Source organism: Podarcis tiliguerta, assembly GCF_965153285.1.
Source record: "Podarcis tiliguerta genome assembly, chromosome: 6".
Classification (NCBI taxonomy): Eukaryota; Metazoa; Chordata; class Lepidosauria; order Squamata; family Lacertidae; genus Podarcis; species Podarcis tiliguerta.
In genome coordinates this window covers 30,334,022-30,356,513 of record NC_139539.1, presented here as the reverse complement: position 1 = coordinate 30,356,513, position 22,492 = coordinate 30,334,022, and the positions used below count along the sequence as shown (strand labels likewise).

At 42.2% G+C, this 22,492-nt stretch overlaps 1 protein-coding gene across 9 annotated transcripts in view; it reads left to right on the top strand.

Annotated features, from left to right (window-relative positions):
• The window catches only part of CHD6 (chromodomain helicase DNA binding protein 6), a 101,354-nt gene that overhangs the window by 1,877 nt on the left and 76,985 nt on the right, over positions 1 to 22,492 (top strand). The gene's annotated exons all lie outside the window — the stretch shown is intronic.

Here is a 22,492-nt window from a genome sequence, read left to right as displayed (position 1 = left end):
GTTTACATACTAAAGAATGGTTATAGACCTGGTCTGCTACCAGTACGTGGTAAGAAACACCGCAGATAAGAAGCATCTCTGCTGTGGTATACTGGCATTCGTTAGACTGATACTATACAAGCTGTGATTTTGATGACATTTTTGTACTTCCCCCACTATTGTAGCAAAATGTCAATTCATTGCCAGTCTCCTAACACTGCAACCAGCAAAACAACTCATTAATTTCAAATCTGGAAAATCATCACCCACAGCTTCTTGACCTAGGGCAAGCAAGGGCATCTTCTAACCCTGAAGTGGATTAGAAAACACAAATGAAATCTGCTAATGAAAGCAATTAATGAGCAAGGCTTTCTGTGCTGTAAAAGCGGCAGCTATAGTTGCTGCCAGCTGATCCGTTCCTTCTCTTTTGCTGTGTGCAGAGCAGACACAGATCTTTTGTGACTTTGCAGTGGTAGTCGCAATAGAAGAGGCATGGCAAGTCACATTAGAGTCACTTCTCATTCACTCTGTTGTCGCTGTCTCCCTGTGAACTTGTAGTCTCATTACGCAGCCTTAATCCTCATCATTTTGATCACTTCTTTGGGGAATTCTTTATGTCTTGTACCAATGACTTTTTACTGGTAATCGGAATGGATTTCTTCGTATTGATCAATAAGCTTCTCGGTCTAAATGCTATAAGAAGTCAAAGGGAAACCCACACACTCCCAAACAGAATGTAAAAAAAAAAAAGGGGGGGGGGAATAAATCATACCTTGTTGCTGGCTGGTGAAACCATTTTTTATAATATACCAAGCGTTTTCTCTGTATTGACTTGCCTTTATGATAATTGCTCAAAACTTTAAATAAAGTTGGGAACGTCTGAGACTGGTGAGGCATTTGATATTTGCGATGCTACTCTTGACAGCAGGGTTAGATGTTCTGAGAGCCAGTCTAGTGTCAATGTGATTGATGGACTGGATCAGTCACAGCCTCTCAGCTTTGGCTACATTGCACCATGGTTGTAAAGATGAAATGTGGGGAATGTATGCTTTTCTGAGCTCCCTGGAGGAAATATGAAATAAATGTGTAATAAATGAAAACAGTAAGTAAGTATTTGCTAGCCTGCATAGATTTTTCAAATTTATTAGTTTGATCCCTAGACTTAGGCATATTTCTCACTGTGGTTGTGAACCCATGTCTTGACAAAGCTAGAACTGGGAGACCCTTTGACATCAGCTTTTCTATGTGGAAACAGGGTTTTATTGTTGTTGTTGTTGGCAGTGTTCGAAATTAGGCGGTTGCCAGGCGCATTTTGCACCTGGCTTTCGACCACTTGCGACCAAGTGAAGATGCCTGAGTGTCAGGATGGTGCCTGACGTCTCCACCACCTGGAGGTGCATGCCTGGGATCTTGTTGGTTGTGGTATGAACCATTCAGTGATGAGCAGCTCCTCACCCATCTAAAGCAGTTATAGCCCAGACACAGATTTACCACATCTAGTGAGAACTAGGTTTTAGCTGAGCCAAAAACATGTTCTTAGGTTGAAGAATCATGGCCTGCTTCTCCATTGTATCTTTTTACTGCAATGCTTTGGTAGCATTGCAGGGTTATTATCCTGATGCTGCAAGAGAAATGTGCAGGATTGTTGTGTCAGTGATACACACTTCTTGACTTAACTTGAAAAAGAGGTCCCTCTTTTTTTAAAAAAAGTAACGTGTACTTGTCGACTGCTGTTAGTTTGGAACACCATATTTTAGTAAAATGACTGTCCTGTTCTTGTTTTCTTTGAAATAAGTCCCACTTCGTTCAGTTGGGTTTACTCATAGTATGTAAGTGATTCATAGAATTACAGCTGTCATTTACTGCAAGGTGTTGCCTGTATATTTTAATAATACATGTATTATCCTGTCATTTTGCATAAAGTTCCAAGGCGGAACAGTGGTACTGCTAAGTTGTTTTGAGCAGTCCTAATGAGAAATTTCAGTAATATTGTTCAAAGTTGCACCCTAGTATTGGGAGAGGCTGAGATGTCGTGTCTCTTGGGACCAAACAGGAATTGAACAACCTGTTCCTTGTTTTCCCTGGTGAGAGATTGTCTCTGCAATCCCTGGTGGGACCTTTGATGAAATCACTAAATCTCTTTGGGATGTTTCCTCTCTGATGTCTTGAAAGCACAGGACTCTTAGACTTGGCTACAAAATTTAATTTATTTGTATTTGTCCATCATCCCACTCGCTGAACATTTTCTGTAGAAAGTAAAACTACTTTCATACTCATCCTTCATTAGCAAAGATACATGAATTTTAGTTTTTATTTTGTAAATTTGTTTTTTGTGTGGATTCCAGGTTAATTAATGCACAACCGGTATCATTACATATATGCATCTCTTCATTTTCATTAGCATTTGCAAAACTTGGTGGTGGAAAGGAGAGCCAAATTCAAGAAGAGAAATCATTAATAAAATGATGGAGGAGATTAGAGGCAGTAGACTTTCATTCAAAGAGGCAGATCTGGAAATAGGCTTGAGCTTTTGTAGGTAACAGGAGATTTTGTCAGGATAGGTTGAAATCTCTTGTTGAAAGCTGCATAAGATGTGCATCCACAATTGACTTTTTCGTGTGTGTGTGTGCAAGTTAGCATTCCTCAGGTGGGAACAACCAATTCTTTCTCTTTCCATGATAATCTGGCTGTGGAGACTGCTGATTGGCTCACCTTTGTGACAGTCATGTCAATTGCAGAGTTACTCCCATAATCCATTCAAGAATAGTTCAAAGGTTTGTTTTTTTTATAAAAATTATATTTATATATATATATATATATATATATATATATATATATATATATATAAATAAGGCGCCAAATAAATGTTTCATCAAATTAACATACTGTATGCTTGGGAGAAAAAAAAATCAAGCAAAAAAACTTATCTGAAGGAGAAGCAGCAGCAAAAATGGTCCTGGATTTGGTGCCAGGTACCTGTGGGTTAAACCACAGAGCCTAGGACTTGCCGATCAGAAGGTCGGCGGTTCAAATCACTGCGACGGGGTGAGCTCCCGTTGCTCCTGCCAACCTAGCAGTTTGAAAGCACATCAGAGTGCAAGTAGATAAATAGGTACCACTCAGGCAGGAAGGTAAACGGCGTTTCTGTGTGCTGCTCTGGTTCGCCAGAAGCAGCTTAGTCATGCTGGCCACATGACCCGGAAGCTGTATGCCAGCTCCCTCTGCCAGTAAAGAGAGATGAACGCCGCAACCGCAGAGTCAGTCACGACTGCACCTAAGGGTCAGGGGTCCCTTTACTTTTATGTGTGTAAAGGAGTAAAGGAAGCAGAGCATGCAGTACAGCAAAAAAATAAAGATGCGCTGGTGTGGTGTAGTGGTTAAGAGCGGTAGTCTCGTAATCTGGGGAACCGGGTTCGATTCCCTGCTCCTCCACATGCAGCTGCTGGGTGACCTTGGGCCAGTCACACTTCTTTGAAGTCTCTCAGCCCCACTCACCTCACAGAGTGTTTGTTGTGGGGGAGGAAGGGAAAGGAGAATGTTAGCCGCTTTGAGACTCCTTAAAGGGAGTGAAAGGTGGGATATCAAGTCCAAACTTCTCTTCTTCTTCTTCTTCTTCTTCTTCTTCTTCTTCTTCTTCTTCTTCTGGGTATGCTAGTCACACCAGTAAATATCAAGTGGTAATTCTTTTCCTGGGCAGTATTACTTCAAGCTACAAGTAGGAAGATAACATGTTTGAATTCTTCCCCACTAAGCAAAAAATAAATCTTTTGTCTGGGACCATGGATTGCTCAGTTGGTCACAGTTTATTGCAGATAATGGCAAGATTGCACGTTCGATCCCCCTATGGGACAGCTGCATATTCCTGCATTGCAGGGGGTTGGAGTTGATGATCCTCGGGGTCCCTTCCAACTCTACGATTCTATGATTTTGGAGAGCTCCTGGTGGCTAGGATAGGCCTCGGTGATGAGCTGGATGGTTTGGTAGCTTCTTTGAGAACAAATCAACATACTCACTTTCCTCCCTGCCACCAATATCACACAGGAAACGTTTTACCACCTGGTTCTGCGAGGTCTCCCTTTAGAATTCAGGCCAATGGTGTAGTGTGGGGGTGGGGGCACAGGAGCGGTTGCTCTGGGCTCAAAATTTCAACACCCAATGCTGCCTCAACACAGCTGCGTGCTTCCGTCACTGGGCTTTGTTGAAAACAGCTTTTCCATGTCAACCAGTAAGGGACCTTTCCAGACTGCGGCTGCCATTTCCTGGGTGACACGGATACCTTTAGGGAGGCAGTTGAATGCACATGCATACAGTGGTACCTCGGGTTACATACACTTTGGGTTACAGACACTTCAGGTTACAGACTCCGCTAACCCAGAAATAGTACCTCGGGTTAAGAACTTTGCTTCAGGATGAGAACAGAAATCATGCAGCGGCAACATGGCAGCAGCAGGAGGCCCCATTAGCTAAAGTGGTGTTTCAGGTTAAGAACAGTTTCAGGTTAAGAACAGACCTCCGGAACGAATTAAGTACTTAACCCGAGGTACCACTGTACTATGTTCATTTGATGTTTTTAATATTTTGTTGGGAGCTGCCCAGAGTGGCTGGGGCAGATGAGCGCTATATAAATAATAACCTTCGTTGTAGTAGATGTATTACCTATTGGAAGGGCTTTTTGGCTTATATAGAAATGCACAGGAAGAATTTCTTCCCAGTGGACCAATCAAAGAGGCTTGGAACAGAAGTACTGTGGGTTCATTGGCTAGGTCAACTGAAAAGGGACTCTTCTGTACTGTACTCAGTCTTTGGGTTCTACTGAGTTGTACTCAGAGTAGACCTGTTAAAATTAAAGGACCTGAATTGGTCATGCCCATTAATTTTAACACATCTGCTCTGACTAGGACTAATAATTGGCTACTATCTTCTGGAATTCTCTTCTGAGAAATATCTATCAAACCGCTTCTTTGCTTTCATTCTGCTGCCAGGCCTGGGACAACGTTGCTATAGAAAGATTTTTCCTGGCTATTAAGTGATTATCTTGATGCAATTTGTTTTTGTCTTTTCAGTTTCATTTGTATTTCAATCGTTACGGATTGCTTCTATTTACATTTTTGCTGTATGTGAAATTTGCTGCTTTGTGAACTTATTTTAGTGGAACAGAGAGCAATAAATTTATTAAAATAATGGTATAGACAGGTACTGGTTTGTGATGTGATCTGCCCATCCTATGAACAGTTACTAGGGCCCTATTAAACATAGTTGAATTTTGAGTAAAGTTGCATAGTATTATACTATAAATCTCAGCACTGGTGCACACATGAATTGCTGATGTCTAAAAAGAATAATAATGTGTTTCAGAAAATCAAAACTAAGAGGGTAAGGTTGATTTAGTGTTTCTCTTGTTTACATTCAAACATCCTGAAATGTGTGCTATTTCTTCTTCAACTATTTGTATCAAAGTGAAAGAAAATCACCAATAGTTGCTTTCTAAGAGCCACTTCAAAGGTGATAGTCTTCCTTCACATAACATAGTACTAACATAATCATAATAATAGCAGTATTATTTTAGAGTATCCAGACACTTCATATACATTCATTCTCTACTGGCTATTGACTAAAACAGACACACAAAAACACACATTCTCAGTCATGTGAGTGCTAGGTATATGGGGAAAAGGAGGAAAACCATACGTTAGGTGCGTGTGATGTCTGCAGATGCACATTTGGTGTACATGCCCTAAGAGGCAGCATTCAGTTGTGGCTTTCCAGTGCATCTATGCACAGCAAGAACAGATGAATATGTACGGCTTGCAAGTTCCCCCCTATTTGTTTATTTTCGTAATTTACATCCCAACCATCTGTCAAAAGTACTTTAGGTGCCATACACAAAAATGATACAGTAGTAAACATTAAACTAAAATAATCAAGCCAGATATTATAGAAGTGTGTGGTTCAAGAAAATACTTACATGTAAGATGAAAGTCGCATTTTAAAAGGTGCTGAAGAATGTGACTGACTGCTTTTAGGGCTTTGTGGTAAATATTAACTAGCGTGGCATCATAAATTGAGCAAACATTTTTACAATGTGTTTTTGTTTTCCCATCATGCAATGTGCAGCTAAGCTTTGCATGGTTTAGTGTGGTGCAGCTGTACAGTGGTACCTCAGGTTACAAACACCTCAGGTTACAAACACCTCGGGTTACAAACACCTCGGGTTACAAACACTTTGGTTTACATACTCCGCTAACCCGGAAGTAGTACCTCAGGTTAAGAACTTTGCCCCAGGATGAGAACAGAAATTGTGCACTGGCGGCAGTAGGAGACCCCATTAGCTAAAGTGGTACCTCAGGCTAAGAATGGTTTCAGGTTAAGAACAGACCTCTGGAACGAATTAAGTTCATAAACAGAGGTACCACTGTACTTTATTTCATCATGCTGTGGACCAGAATACTACCTAGAAAGTACTGTGACAATGGTCATTGAATGTTTGTGTTGGAAACAGTTTCCTCTCTCATCTGTATTCTGCAAATTTTATTTCACTCTCTCTCCTCTGTTATTAGGCATTCTTGCTGCACGTAACTGATGATGATGACTAGCTCTTTCCCAGATCACACTGTGCTGACTGAAGAGACCATGTCTTATGCTGGATGGAAGAATAGACTTGAATCTGATTTCATATTCTTCCTTGACCACTAAGTTGGTGGCCTTGGGCCAGTCCCAGACTTCCTCTCAGGGCTGATATTAGGAAAGAATGAGATAACGCCATGTACCCGGAGCTGTTAGGAGGAGGGATGGAATACAAATGTGATAAATGAAGTCTGACTCTGGTGTAAGCCATTTATTAAAAGGCTGCCTTTGTGCTTCCTCTGTTTGCTCTAGGCCTTACTAGTTCTCTAGCTGATTTTTCTACTACGTTAGCATTTGCACTATCATGTGGATACTCACAGGAAAAATAGCTACCGCTCAGCTCCTCCTTTGCTCCTTAGCCTAGAACTAAGCCTTTCTTTGGTTTAGTGTTCTTTCCGAACCTAGACTCATGGTTTGTCTCACTCCATGCATAACCAAAAATGCTAACCTTTACATGCTACAAGTTGCTTTACTTTTATAAGAAAGACCTGAGTTTCCTGCTTCAGTATTGTTTTTAATAATTTTGATTTGTCAAAAGGTATGCCAATACTATTTCTGACAGTATTTTCCCTTTATGTCTTCAGAGGCATTGTAAAGATGTACAGGTGGATTATGCAAAGCAAATTTATTTTCTCTGGCCAGTTCTCTTTTTTGTCAGGAAGGTTGCTTGAGAATGTGAACTTCTTTTTAAGAACAGCTGCAGAAACCATAAGCTTGAGGCATCTGTGCCTTGTATGACCTCTGAGACACAAACTACATGTGATGGCAGTATTTGCTGAAACTTGGGTCTGCCTTTGTTGTGTATAAACTGGGGTGGGGAGCTCTGCTTTTTAAAGCAAATGGGGCATACTGGTGAGAATAAACCCCTATCCTCTTACATGAATATATGTAATTATTAAGTATCTGTCTGACAGTTTAAACTCAGTGGTCTGCAACTATTTTTGAGAAAAAAGCAAGGCCATCATCTGATGACCCCCCCCCCCCAGCCTTCAGACTGGTCTGCTATAGATTCCCCTTTCTCTTTACTCCTTTAGCCTATAGATTAGCACAGCTGGGCATCTTTGAAGGGCATCACAACACTGACCTCAAGAGCATCAAACTCTTCACAAAATGTTTGAGTAGCAAATTCCAATACAGGCAACTCCCCATTTGTGCAGGTGTTGCGTTTCGGGTCCTACTATGTGTTGCCCTGTTCTGCCCCCTTCTGGGGCTGAAAATGGCGTGCAAGTCAGCAGTCGCCCATGCCTTGAACGCTTGCAAAATATGTAACAATTGACCAAGTTCCCAAGCATGCTGACTGCAATGTAAACTTTACTGAAATTTCATATTTAGCCTTAGTAGGATTTCTATATGACTATGTCAGCCCTAGATAGCCCTAAATGCCAGTGGATTTAAATCTGCAGAGAGAAAGCATTATAACACAACTGAAAGTCAATTAACCCTTGATAGTTATTCTCATTCTCTTATCATTCTCCCACCTGTGCCTTGTATATTTTAAGCAAGAGCTTTAAGACCTCTAATACATTTTCTCTTTTGTGTGTTGTTAATACTGCTATTATTTCATTGTTGTTAGACCATTTCTGTATTTTTAATGTATATTGTAAATTGCCCTTTTAGTATTGTAAACTTCCCTGTGATCTTTGGATGAAGGCAGTTTAATAATAATAATAATAATAATAATAATAATACAGTGGTACCTCGGGTTAAGTACTTAATTCGTTCTGGAGGTCCGTTCTTAACCTGAAACTGTTCTTAACCTGAAGCACCACTTTAACTAATGGGGCCTTCCAGTGTCGCTGCGCCGCCGGAGAACGATTTCTGTTCTCATCCTGAAGCAAAGTTCTTAACCCGAGGTACTATTTCTGGGTTAGCGGAGGCTGTAACCTGAAGCGTATGTAAAGCGAGGTACCACTGTAGTAATAATATGCCTACTCACAGCCAAGCTCTAGTACTAGAAAGCATCTTACTTGTGAAACAAGCGTTGTGTCAGTGTTGGAGGGGAGAGGCTTTGTGTGGGTGATGGTGGCAGCTGTTTAGTTTGAACCTTAGGGTATAGGCTTTATTTTTAAATCCTCTAAATTATGAGTTGCTTTATGTGCGTGTTTATGTATGATAAGAGAATATAGGGCTTGTGTTTCTAAGGAAAGTGAACTTGTTTTGTTGTATATTCTGGGGAATTGGGTAAAAATAAGTTTTCTTTAATGGCCTGGTCTATTTCTATAGACACTGGCCACATAGTTCCTGGTGCCTAGCAAGGGCTCAACCAGAGCAAGCCCAAGACACAGTGGTGCCTGGGGTGGAAAATCCAAATGCTAATGATCATGTATGTTTTCCTCTACTGTCAGAGGCAGTCTGCCTCTGAGTTCTAGCACCTGGAAACTGCAGAGGAGGAGAGTTCTCTTGTGCTCAGTTCCTGCTATGAGCTTCCCTTAGGCATCTGTTTGGCCACTATGAGAACAGGCTCCTGGACTACATGGTCCACTAGCCTTTCCAGCAGGCTCTTCTTATGTGCTTACCACAGGATACAATCCGTCAGGAACGGCTTCTCTGCAGCTACTTCCTGTGCAATGAACAGGAGTTGTGCAACAGCTCAGTTACGCTCCCGTGCAGTTCCTATTTATTTCATTGGAGCTTGCACACGAGAAAATTCCCGGTGGCGATGATATCTGTCTCCCTCTCTTTTATCTGAGGCGCCTGTCTCATTTTTCCTCTTGATAAAGGCTATCTCTATCCTGCACTGGTGCATCGGGAAGGGGGACATAGTTCTCTTAATGCTAGATCTTAAGAGCCCCTGGGCAATTGCAGATGGATGATATAAGATGGCTAGTACTAGGTCTAATGTTTCTAGTAGTTAACTGCAAAGGTGGGAGTTTGCACTGTCAGTCTCTGTGCAGCCACAGCAACAGGGATGTATATAGTTGGGCTGGGCATTTGTTGTTCTGACCTTTAGCGCACCTTCTTACAGTTTTAATGGAAGATAGTTCAATTAATTTAAATCACAGGAGAAAATGTATTTGTTTGTAGGCAGGCGATTTTAGGTCCACTGATTTTTCAACTTAAGTAGCAACTACAGCCACGTGGAAGCAGCTTGAAGGAAGATAAGAGCCTGTGAAAGGGAAGGGAGGGCAATGGGCCAGTCTTAACACCACAAGTCTATATGCATGTCTTCTAAGGAATAAGCAGGCACCCCCAAACTGAACAGTTCTATCTTGTGCTTTTGGTCTGTAACGCTAATGTTATAGTAACAGTGCCTTTGTGGGTGTGGTTTTTGAGGCAGAGATTTTCAAAGAACCGAAACACTCCTTTTACGGGCTATAAGCCTCTTTTGGGAAACGTATGGCTGACTTGCAGATTCTGTGCTACGTATCTCTGGAATCCTGTGGAGGCCAGCCCCTCTTTTGGAAACAAAGTGTTTCTGGTCCTCATTGTGATGGAGAAAGCTTGGAAATGTGGTTGCTGTGTTGTAAAGGCAAAATGAGCTGGAAACGTCTTTGTGTGCAGATTTTTAAAAATGTGGCTACAATAGCAGCAGTGCTTTGCTTGAGGAATGCGCTCCTTCTGGAAGTTCAGTCGGTGCCAACATTGTATAGATTTAGGCGCCAGCTGAAAGCTGGCTTTTTTGCTCTAGATTCTGTATGATCAGTGTGTTTCAGGGTTCTATTTTGAATTAACAAATTAATACAATATTATTATATAGAAAATATATACCGTGATTTAAATTTTTGTATTTGTACCCGTATGTGGTCCTGGGGTCTTAGGAAGGTTGTGACATTAGCCATAAACAAACAAACAAACAAACAAACAAACAGAAGGTTATTTAGATATTACGTTTCTGTGCAGTTGCACCATTAGGGTCTTCAATTCATTCTCTTGGACCATTAGGCCCTGCTTATTCAACTTGTTTTGACAGGCAAAAAGACAGTTAACAACCCATGATCTAATGCAGGGATGCTGAGGATGCCCTCAACAGATTGCCTAAGGGACTGTAGCCCTTGGCTGAAAAAAGGCCCCCTACACTTAATGTGGGACGCGGGTGGCACTGTGGTCTAAACCACAGAGCCTAGGGCTTGCTGATCAGAAGGTCGGCGGTTCGAATCCCTGCGACGGGGTGAGCTCCCGTTGTTCGGTCCCAGCTCCTGCCCACCTAGCTGTTCTAAAGCATGTCAGAGTGCAAGTAGATAAATAGGTACCGGCAGGAAGGTAAATGGCATTTCCGTGCACTGCTCTGGTTCGCCAGAAGCAGCTTAGTCATGTTGGTCACATGACCCAGAAGCTGTCTACGGACAAATGCCGTCTCCCTCTGCCTATAGAGTGAGATGAGTGCGCAACCCTAGAGTCGTCCACAACTGGACCTAACAGTCAAGGGTACCTTTACCTTTTTTTTACTCTTAATGTACACTATGCAAAACTTAACACATTGTGGTTTGGTGTGTTTAAAAGGTAACCTATGAAATGTGTCATAGTGCTTCTTTCTTACAGGACTGAGGTGTTGATCTGTGTCTGTATATATTTTTGGGGTGTTTGTGGAGGGGTAGTACCTATGCTGGGGGACATGTCATGCTCTTTCTAAGGTAGTTTGTCCACCTTTGCTCCCCACCCTACACTCAGCTTTCACGGGTGGCTCCTACAAGCTGTCAGCATGTGACAGTGGCCACACCCTGGGAATGGCTTTGATTGGCTGTCTAAACCAGGTGAGGGTAGCTGATGGATCTTAAACCTCAGTGAGTTAGGCATTTCTCCTGCATGCGAAGACATTCAAGTGCTGACCCACCACTGTCCGCCTGCTTCAATGGGTGCTTGGAGCTCAGAGGACTGTGATATCTAAGCCTCTCGGAACATAAAGGGCACAGTCCAGGAGAATGATCTCCTGTGCTTTATCCTTGAAGTGAATGGGAGATTTGCAAGAGCAACAGAGCTCGCATAGGAGACCTTCTTGTTGAATTATGCCCATGGTTTTGCAGTGCACCTGAAAGGTGCATAAAATATTGATCAATTCTTTTAAAAGACATGAATGGTAGTTTTCAATGAAGAAAAACGATAGTGCTTTAAAAAAAATCTACTTGAAATTAACGTTATTTCAACCCGTGTTAAACCTTAAGCTTAGTGCAATTTATTATGTCACTTGAATAAAGTTTAGAAATATGCTGACTCAATGAGCCCTCATCAAACTTTAATGACTTTTTATATGCAGGCTGTTTCCCCTCCTTCTTATACGATGCTCAGACGGTAGTAAGGAACAGCCTTAACGAGATTTCAAGGTGAATCTTTATAAATATAGATCAGGTTGTCATATATTGAAGGATTGTGGTTTTAAAGCAAACACTTAATAACGTGCTTGATTTTTCACACTTCCGTGAGTTGTGCTAAATTCAGTAGAATGCCTTGCAAGGTGTAAAGTGTGCGTTTACAGCAAAATGGGTCCTGCGTCCTCAGACTTGGAAAATACACATGCCTGATCTTACATGCGTGACCTTGAACTGGGAGGAGTGTCGTATTCCATGATGCCTCATAGGTTTTGTCAGATTGATGGTGTTTGAGCTTTGGAGGCAGCCTTGATTTTAAGGGCCTCTAGCGGGTGGCTCTGTGGGTTAAACCACTGAGCTGCTTGGGCTTGCCGATCGAAAGGTCAGCGGTTCGAATCCCCGCGACGGAGTGAGCTCCTGTTGTTCGGTCCCAGCTCCTGCCAACCTAGCAGTTCGAAAGCATGCAGTGCAAGTAGATAAATAGGTACTGCTCCGGTGGGAAGCTAAACAGCATTTCTGTGTGCTGCTCTGGTTTCGGCAGAAGCGGCTTAGTCATGCTGGCCACATGACCTGGAAAAACTGTCTGCGGAAGCGGACAAACACCGGCTCCCTCAGCCTGTAAAGTGAGATGAGCGCCGCAACCCCAGAGTCGTTCGCGACTGGACTTGTCTCAGCCCTTTCTAAGGGCATCTAGCTAGTAACTAGCACTACTAGCTATCATGGGTTATCATGACCAAATCCTTTGCCAGCTCCATGATAATGTAGTTGAGAACTGAGTTCTGGTAGCGGCAGTAGTGCTGTAGTCCATTCCTCTCTTTATTCGTGTGTGTCCTCATGGGGCTGAATATTCAGCTGGTAGCCGTCTGGCTTTTTTTGACTTTGCCATCCCAATGCTAAATGCCAATGGGACTTGTCTGCCTGTCTGAAACAAGTCTAGTGATTTTCCAAAGCCATTGATTACGGATTCATCAGTCTCAGACACATTTAAAGTTACTTTACAGAATATGGTTGGCCTGTTTGGACTGATTCCCACAAAATAGCCTCTTCTTTATCTCATAGTTTTGCATAAATTAATTTTAGTATAAATTATTTGTTGATAGAACTAACTTTTAAGTAAGAGGAAATACAACTCCTCTGCCCTTCCAGGGGGAAAAAAAATTTGGGCGATCAGTGCACAAACAGTACATTGGTTGCTGTTCAAAGAAATACGTTGATTACTTAAAAGCATTAGAAGTGTAATAAACACATATTCTGTTAGGTCTCTTCTTGAATTAAAGTATATGTCATTGAGCTTTAAATGGCTGTGCTCAAAAAAGAAGTCTGCTCTAAGTCAGCCTTTGTCAATCTGGTGCCCTCCAGCTGTTTTGGACTTCAACTCCTCTCAGCCTCAGCCAGCACGCCCAAATTGTCATCCCAAACAGCTGGAGGGTACTAGGTTAGTGAACACTGCCAGAAACCCGGGTTACCATGAATGAGCAGCTAGTGCAGTCTGCCGAATTGTTCACACTGTGTTCCTCTGCTACTGCCTGGGGGTGGGAGGGTTTGCACAGAAAATGTCGTTGTGAACAAACCAAAGCTACAGCCTTTGCTATAAAAGGGAAACTGTCTTCACATTATTGTGCAGGTGTAGAAGGCATCACTGCGTTTAACAGCGAAACTCAGGAACTGAACGTGTGTAATTTTAAACAGAGTACCGACTTAAGGATCAGCAGGAAATTGGATTTTATGGTTATGTTTTATACATACAATGTTCAGAGTTACTATAAACCAACATATATCCATTGTGATAGAGCACCAGGTGCTATGATTGTAACCAAAATATTAAACTATTTTTGAATCAGTATGCAACTCAATATATTGCATATTATATCCATTTGCATAGTTATAAATGTGGAAAATCTGTAGTACACATATTTTTTTAAAGAAAAGCTTTTTAATGAGTTAAGCAAGAACTATACTTCAGTGGCATACAAGAATAAAGAAAAGCAATGCAATTAAATAAAAACGAAAATTGAAATACACACACACAAATGCAAATGTGGGTCATTTCATTCACAGATCCTGGTGTGTGGACGGGGGTAGCAGTATTATATATATATATAAAAGGATATTGTCCTTGAGGTCTTATGATAGTCTCACTTAAAGCTGAAAAGTTACTAAGTTACCAAGAATTCCAAAGAGCAGCATATTTCATAGTAAACGTTTTAACATTTTTGCCATCATTAATGTATAAAATATTTCTTGCCACATTGTTGAAAGTTAATTTGTTTTTGCTTGTCCTCTAGTGTGCCTTAATTTTTGAGTTAATTTTTCTGCAGCAGCATGGGCCACATTTGACTGTACCATAATGCTTATTTAATCCCTCCAAATATTTCAATTTTCTTCCAATAACGATCCTGGCAGTTGACAATAAATATAGAATAAATTCTTTATCCAAACCGTCTTCATCTGGCCCATCCCATATCCCCAATAATGCTGGCAAAGAGGCTGGTTACAATTCTTGTTTTGTTATTAAAATAATTTCTGAGAACACCGTTGCCCCCAAAGCTGCCATGGGGGGACACACCATAAGTGAAGATATAAACCTTTATTTTTTTCCCTTTTTGGGGCCAGCAGCATTTTGGAGACAGACTGGCTCACAATACTGAACCTTCAGTGCAGTTTTCAGGACAGGCAGAAGAAAACAAAAATGTTCATGTGAGCTTCTTGTTCTCATGTAGTCCGCCATGTATGCACTTGAGGCTTAAGAAAAATCCCACGGGGAAGATAAACATGTTTCATGGCTCTATAGACAATGGCTCTGAGCATGAGATGCTTGTACATGTTATATGCAAATCTCTCTTTCTGTCTCAGAGGGGCAGTGAGTGTCTGAATTATTCTGATCAGCCAGGTCTTGGTAAAGATGTACAGATATCAGTTTTTAGGGAGATTGTGTATGGAATAATTGGACTTGCCATTAAGAGCACTGTAGAAGAGATGCTTTTAAATTTGTGGCCTATGGGAAATTTTCTGGTGCGTTATTTTGCCATAGAAAAATGTCTTTTTCTTAAGTTCTATTAGTAGCAACCAATAGATGCCAATGGCAAATACAATAAAAGGCAAGTTTGGCAGCTTCCAAAATTATAATTAATGTTTTTCTAAGGTGATTATCCCTAGCAAGTAGGTAAGTCAGAACATCATCCACAGTTTTGGGGGATACTAACATTTCAGCAGTTTTCAGTGCTTCCCTCCCCCCCCCCCCCAATGCAAACAATGCAATGAACATTCAGTGTACATGCGGTTGTCTTTGAATTTTTCATTCTAAAAGAGCATTGAAATCGCATTAAGTGCACTGTTAATTTCCTCCCTTAAATATTTCAGGTCAAACTGTATTGTATTGGGACAAAAAATTGGGGCATTTTTAAAGCATGGTTTACTAAAACACACGTAATAAACATGCTAAATTAGATCACTCTCTAGGGCATCAGAAATTTTCAGTGCAAATTAGCCAAATTTGTACGGGGGGGGGGGAAATGTATTGAATTTTATTTTACAGTTCAAAATTTTCTAGAAAATCCACATTGCTATCCATGGACCACTGCCCAAGCGCTTCATTCAGGTGATCCACAGAAAGGTTGTAGAGCAGTGAGCATATTGGCACTTTCATAGAATCGAAGAATTGGAGAGACTGAAGGGACCCGATAACAGAGATCTACTGCACATAATGTTGCTCACAAAACAGGCATATCCACTGCATCCAAAGTGAAAAAACTATATTAAAATATGAATAACGTGTGTGCTTCAGTTTGTAGAACAAAAAAAGTTTATTAAGTGGCCTGGAGAATTGGTGGTTTAGAGGAAAGAAGTTATCTGGTAGCTGCAAACTCGCTTGTGATTCTCATTGAAATGAAGGACTATTGTCCATATGGCAAATAGCCGGAGGAGCAATCCTCGTGTTTTGACCCTTGAAGAAAACTTAGATAATTTACATAACAAAAATTGTTCTGCTAATATTTACAGAGAATTGAATGAGTGAGAAATTTTGAATGGTCTATATTTTCTGCTAAATGAGGACAGAACATGTGGCGGAGGTGCTGGAAAAAATTTAAAATATGGCAGAACCAATTAATCATTTATGTCAAATGATTAAATTCAATACTCTGTAAAAAAAAAACTTTGTAAACTGAATAACAAAAGTTGTGGCCATTGGTTTGCAAGTTCCTTTAAAAAGAGTTTGTTACTTTGAGACACTTGTTTCTTGAGCTCCTGCTGGTTTAGATATTGTACTTGGTATGGCATTGAGATGCTATTTTACAACCTTGATGGATGGATTATGTTTGCTTTGAAATCAGTAACTGTAATTTTACCCTACTGATCAATTTAGATCTTTGGCGGCCTTTAGTTGTTGGTGGAGGACCTGCTGCGCTTTTACAAGAGCATTCTGGAATGGTGGTGGTTGATATTTTCAGGGGTGCCTCTGAGGATGGTGCGGCAGCATCTTGAAGGGGCCTCTCCTACCCCCCCCCCCTTCTTGTTCAAGATACATGTAAGAACTCTGGGTAAAATGGAGTGGAAATCAGTTATGCCATGCATAGGCCCTGCTCTAGCTTCCTTTAACATCTGATCTGGCCCTGCGGTTTCAGGGCTTGATTCAGATCCCTTTGTGGAAAAGCTCCTAGTTTCAGATAAGCCAATGAGGTAAAGCAAAAGGAATGGATTCCCTGGAGGTAAAGCAAAAGGAAAGGAATCCCTGGAGGAGGATTGGTGCATCTCTGAAGATGAAGTTTGGGCCACTTTAGTCAGCTTTGTGGCCTTGGCATGGGCGTTCAAATCCATTGCTAAGATTTTGATTTTGTAGCAGTTGCCATTCCACTCTTTGTGTTGTGTATTGTTGCTTTCTCCTGTTCTGGCAACTTCTAACAGCATCTGTGCAACTTAGCTGACTGAGGTACATGCATACATACATGCAGAAAATGAGTCAGCCTGCCTTCTCTCTTCTGATAGAGTTACAAACGTGGTGGATCAGGGGAATGCTGTGGAGATAGTGTATCTTGATTTCAGTAAGGCTGTAGACAAAGGCCCCCATGATATTATTGTGGAGAAGCTGGTAAATTGTGGACTGGGCAAGGTAACTGTTAGGTAGATTTGTAGCTGGTTGACTGATCAAACCCAAAGAGCATTCACTAATGATTCTTGATTATCCTGGGAAAAACGTGATAGGTGATGTGCTACAGGGTTCTGTCCTGGGCCTGTTGTTGTTCAACGTGTATATAAATGACGTGGATGAAGGAATCGAGGGGATGCTCATCACATTTGCAGATTTCTTTATTGATGGAGTCTTTGAAGCAAGCACTATCCCTTGAACTTAGGGAAGGTTATGATAAATATACAGGGTGGAATTCAACAGTGTTCTCTTCCATTCATGGTTCTGGTGGTTGTCCTGACCCTGCTCCCCAACCCAATTTTGGGGGTGCTAGGAGGAGGGGGGAAGCCTCATTGTACAAGCAGAGCTCATTGTGCAGGGCTTCTGCTGACATGGCTGATTAGGTGAATCTTGTCCATTGATATACAATGGACACTCGGATTGTGAACATGATCCGTGTGGGATGCACGTTCACAACCCGCAGCGTTTGCAGTACGCGTCTGCGCACGCGCGGGTTGCGATTTGGCACTTCTGCGCATGCGCAAAGCACGATTTAGCACTTCTGCGCATGCACGACTGCCAAAACCTGAAAGTGTGCCGTTCCGGTACTTCCAGGTTTCGGCAGTCCGCAACCCGAAGAAAAGCAACCTGAAGTGTCTGTAACCCGAGGTATGACTGTACAGTGGTACCTTGAGTTAAGAACTTAATTCGTTCTGGAGGTCCGTTCTTAAGCTGAAACTGTTCTTAACCTGAGGTACTACTTTAGCTAATGGGGCCTCCTGCTGCTGCCCCGCTGCTGCCGCACGATTTCTGTTCTCATCCTGAAGCAAAGTTCTTAACCCGAGGTACCATTTCTGGGTTAGCGGAGTCTGTAACCTGAAGCGTCTGTAACCCGAAGTACCAATGTATTCTTATTCATTATTTATTATATTAATGAGTTGCTTCCCATGAAGCACCCCAAAGCAAGGTAAAGGGACCCCTGACCGTTAGGTCCAGTCGCGAACAACTCTGGGGTTGCGGTGCTCATCTCGCTTTACTGGCTGAGGGAGCCGGCGTACAGTTTTTGGGTCATGTAGTCAGCATGACTAAGCCGCTTGTGGCGAACCAGAGCAGTGCACGGAAACGCTGTTTCCGTTTCCGCCGGAGTGGTACCTATTTATCTACTTGCACTTTGATGTGCTTTCGAACTGCTAGGTTGGCAGGAGCAGGGACCAAGCAACGGAAGCTCACCCCATCGCAGGGATTCGAACCGGCCACCGGCCACCGAACCTTCTGATCGGCAAGCCCTAGGCTCTGTGGTTTAACCCACAGCGCCACCCGCGTCCACCAAAGCAATGTACAATACAGTAAAAAAAATGTACACAGAACAATAGCCCTGTTTAAATATCCCCATTTCAACAATTTCCTCTTTCTTAATTTTGATCTTCCAATAAGCAGGGATAAGGAACCTGTGGCTCTACTGATGTTGTTGGATTCCAGCTCTTATCAGCCTCAGCCAGCATGGTCAGTGGTCAGGGATGATGGGGGATGAAGCCCAACAAACATTTGGACGGCTGCAGCATCCCCATGCAAACCTGCTTTCTTTTACATACTTCAGTAGTTAAATCAAAATAGACGTGCATCATGTGTACAGTTAGCTTCTTTTGGTGCAGACTTTGGGTTACCTTGCTGCTGAATTTCAGTATGATTTGTTTTAAAGGGCAGTGTACACACAGACGCACTGTCCCTGCCCACTTTCCCTTGGGCCAGCACATTTTTGCATGCCTGTCGGCTGTGAGCCCTGTGCTTTGATTGCCTTGCTGCCCTTGCTACTGAGCTGCTGTTTTGTTTTCTACTTGGCACAAATCCCTGCATCCTTCTGTGCGCCCCAACAATGGAAGGAAGGTGGGGCATTGGGGAAGGGAGTGCAGAGAAAGCGGGGCCTGTTGGCTTCCTAGGAGGCCCGGGTCACATCCTGCTAGGCTTTGCGGTTCTGATTCCCGAGGCAGCGAAGTGAGAACACAACAGAGCTGCCACGCTGGAGTTTCAGCTTGGTTTTTCACAGCAAATGCACACCCCCCCCCCACTCCGTACAAGAGCCCAGCAGCTGCAGTGTAGACGTAAACAGAACTTGCTGCAGAATGCTGTGGAGAGGAGGTTTGCTTCCTCCATATCTGAAGGCGCTGAATTATCTCTCTCTGCTGCAAAACGCACCTGTCCCTCTCTCCTTTCAAGCATCTTAGCAAATTCCGGGGAGGGGAGGAGACATTCCTCTGTGGAATTGCCTGGCATGGCTGGCTGCATCTTTCACAGAGAAGCCCTTCCCCCACTCCCCTTCAGTTCACAGGAATGTTGTTGTTTGAGTTCCCACTGGATTGCACCACAGATACCTTGCTTTCAAGTGGCAGCCGCTTTTGCTGGCCAAGACAAGTCCGGCTGAGCTGCCCTAGCTGTGAACAAAAGCTGCGAGCTTTCCTCGCAGACCTGAGATGCTGTATGCATCTCTGCTTACTTCGTGGAATTGGAGAAGGGCAACAAGACAGGTGGCGATGCTTCAAGTCATGTACATCAATTAACAGCCTTGCTGCCAGCCAAAATCTCTTCTATGGCAGCCATACCTGCAGGTGCCCGTTAAAAGCCCTAACCTGTCCAGGTTGCTGTTTTGCATATAGACCGAAGTTCGGCAAGCTTTCCAGTATTATGGGTTGTATTGGAAATTCACTGCAAGTCATAAATGGCATGTGTAAACGTGCGATTTACTTACTTGTTTTTAAGTATATTTACCCCATTTTTCTTGCAAGCAAACACATTTTAATTTTAAAAGCAATATGCCCTCCTTTCCCTAAACGTCTGAGGCTGCTAAGAAAGTTGCTGTAAATCACCAAAAAAATGTCAAATTACAAAACTGAAATAAGTGTGAGAGAAAACATGACCCATCATAACAGCAACATCATAAGACAAACCCACCCCCATAAACTATCATCACCAAAATGGCCACAGTATAGCAGAAGATAAAATAAACAAATGAAAAAGGCACTGGGGGGGAAACATACACAAAAACCAGCCATGGCCAAAATTTAAAGCCAAAATGCCACCCTTCCCATGACAAAAAATAGGTTAACGGGGAGCTGGTGGTTGTTCATCAGTATTCCAGAGTGTAGGAGCCACAACAGAAAACACTCGCTCATGCCCAGCCACTGCATTATACTTAGCAGGGGAATGTGGAAAAGAAGTATCCAATATGGAGTGGAAAGCTTAAGGAAGAAACATAAGGTGGTTTTTAAGGTACCCAGGTCTCAGGCCTTTTAGGGTTGTAAAGATTTGGATCACCACATCTAGCTCAGAAACTAGAAGGCAGCCAACACAGATCAGATAGAACATATAACTCTGGTACTGTTTGCCTCATCCCAGACAATAGTCTAGTGGCAGTTTTAGTTCCACGTAACTAATGCCGTTTTGGATATTGGTGTAGTGAACATGGAGCCGCAGTCGTTGGTCTTAGCTTGTACTGCAAAACTTACTGTGAAATTGCTGCTTCAAAAGCAGAATTTAAAATAAGATAGTTGTTGTATATCTGTTATTCTGCTATCAGGATGTTAGAATGTAAAAGTGGAGTGGCTTATTGGCAGAGCGGCTTATATAATCCTTGGTATCCATTGAATTGTGACACTGGGAGCATTAGAGTCAGTGCATAAGTGTGCTGAATTGCTTGCAAGATTACTTTCATTATCCTCTTTGGGTGTGTGTGTGTGATTGCAGGGGGTTGGGCTAGATGACAGTTCTGATAGTATTAGCAGTCACAGCTCTTCTGCAATAACATGGTATGTATCCCCAAACTGTTCAAAATCTGCATTGGGACAATATCTGTACTGTATTAGGATAAACCATAATGGCAGCACAGATTCTGAAGGGCTAGTACAATGTGGTCCCATTGACTCATATCTGTCAGGATTGATGCTGCCATGTTCTAAGACAGCTAAAACCTCTGACCAGTCCCAGCTTGATGACTGTTACTGATAGAGACTCTGCTGTGTCTGTAAAATTGCCATCTCTCTGTGTGATATTTTTCATTGGGAAGCCTGCTTAGTTCTGGCTTGTTTTTGACTCAATATAAACAATTTGTTTGGGTGGTTTGTGCATTTGGAAGTATAGCTTTCACTAAAAGGTGCTGGGAAGGAGTCAGGTGTATGGAGTCAGGGGCATAGCTTCAATATTCAGTTAAATGGTGATGAGTTTGAAAGGACACCTTGGTTCTTGAGGGAAATTAGTATGCTTTGTGGCAATTGAGGAGGGATGCTTCTAGCTGCTGATTGGATGGCAAAACATCTGTGAGCCCATGAATTGGCATTAAAATCCTTGCCATAAAGCAAAGTCAACGGTTTTATGAAGAGAACTAACTTTGCAGCCTGTAAAAAATAGGCTTTAAAACTCTTGTGAGTATTCCTTCAGTGACCTGAAGATTTAATCGGAAATGGGCAGGATTTTGAATGAGATTTCCAAGGCCCGGGTTGTGCAGCTGTTCAGTTTTATTCCACTCACCTATTTTACACATTAACCTTTGCTTCTCTAAACAAGGTATCATTTAGGAGTTTTCGAGTCTGCTAAGTTTTGGAGATGTGATAAATGTTAACACATATGGGAAAAGCCCATACACACACTGGGAAAAGCCCACAGCTCAATGGTAAAGCGCATCTTTTGCATGCAGGTTCAATTCTTGGCATTACCTGGTGTTAGTTCTTTTTAAAAGATTTCAGGCCTCAGGGCTGGGAGCTGAGATCCTAGGAATCTGCTGCTGGGAAAGAAGATGGTGCTAGGCCAAATGAACCAGTACTTTATATTCTGTGTAAGGTAGTATGCATTCTCTTCTGTAATACTGTTTGCAAGTGTGTGTGCATGGTCTAATTGCAGGTGTGAGTGCATGTATGTTTGTGTGACAGAGATAACATGTGGAAGCAGTTGCATGTTTTTACAATGGATTAAATTGTGTTTCAAAATCTAAACATTAAAAATATCTATTCATAAATATCAACACACCCACCCCACTCACACATGAAAATAAAAAGTTCACCACAGCCAATCACAAACAAACAATCACACTCTAGGCCAACCCCAACCTCTCTTACCACCAAAGGAATGCAAGCGAATAGTAAAGAGAACCTGCACAAGTGACACCGACACAAAACCCCCCACATACATTAAGTAGAATAGAAACATCGCCACCCGACCCCACCACCACTCACCAAGCCCCCCTCCACCTCTTTCCCCCTTTTCTTCCTAATGTAACACTAATGTCTCAACAAATGAAACTGATCTGTAGAAATGTAACTTGGGGAAAAAGACATTTTGTAAACCAAGAAATCTTTAATAAGAAATATGTTTAAAAAACAACAGCATTAAAAATATCCTTGTGGGTTTAAAAACTAACTTCCCTTTTAGTTCATCTTCAGGTTTTCCCTGGCTGTTGGGTGAACTAAAAACAAAACCAAACTATGTGTTCAGTAGCTGGCCCATTTTTAATGCTGAATGTGTCTCAGTACAGGTGTGT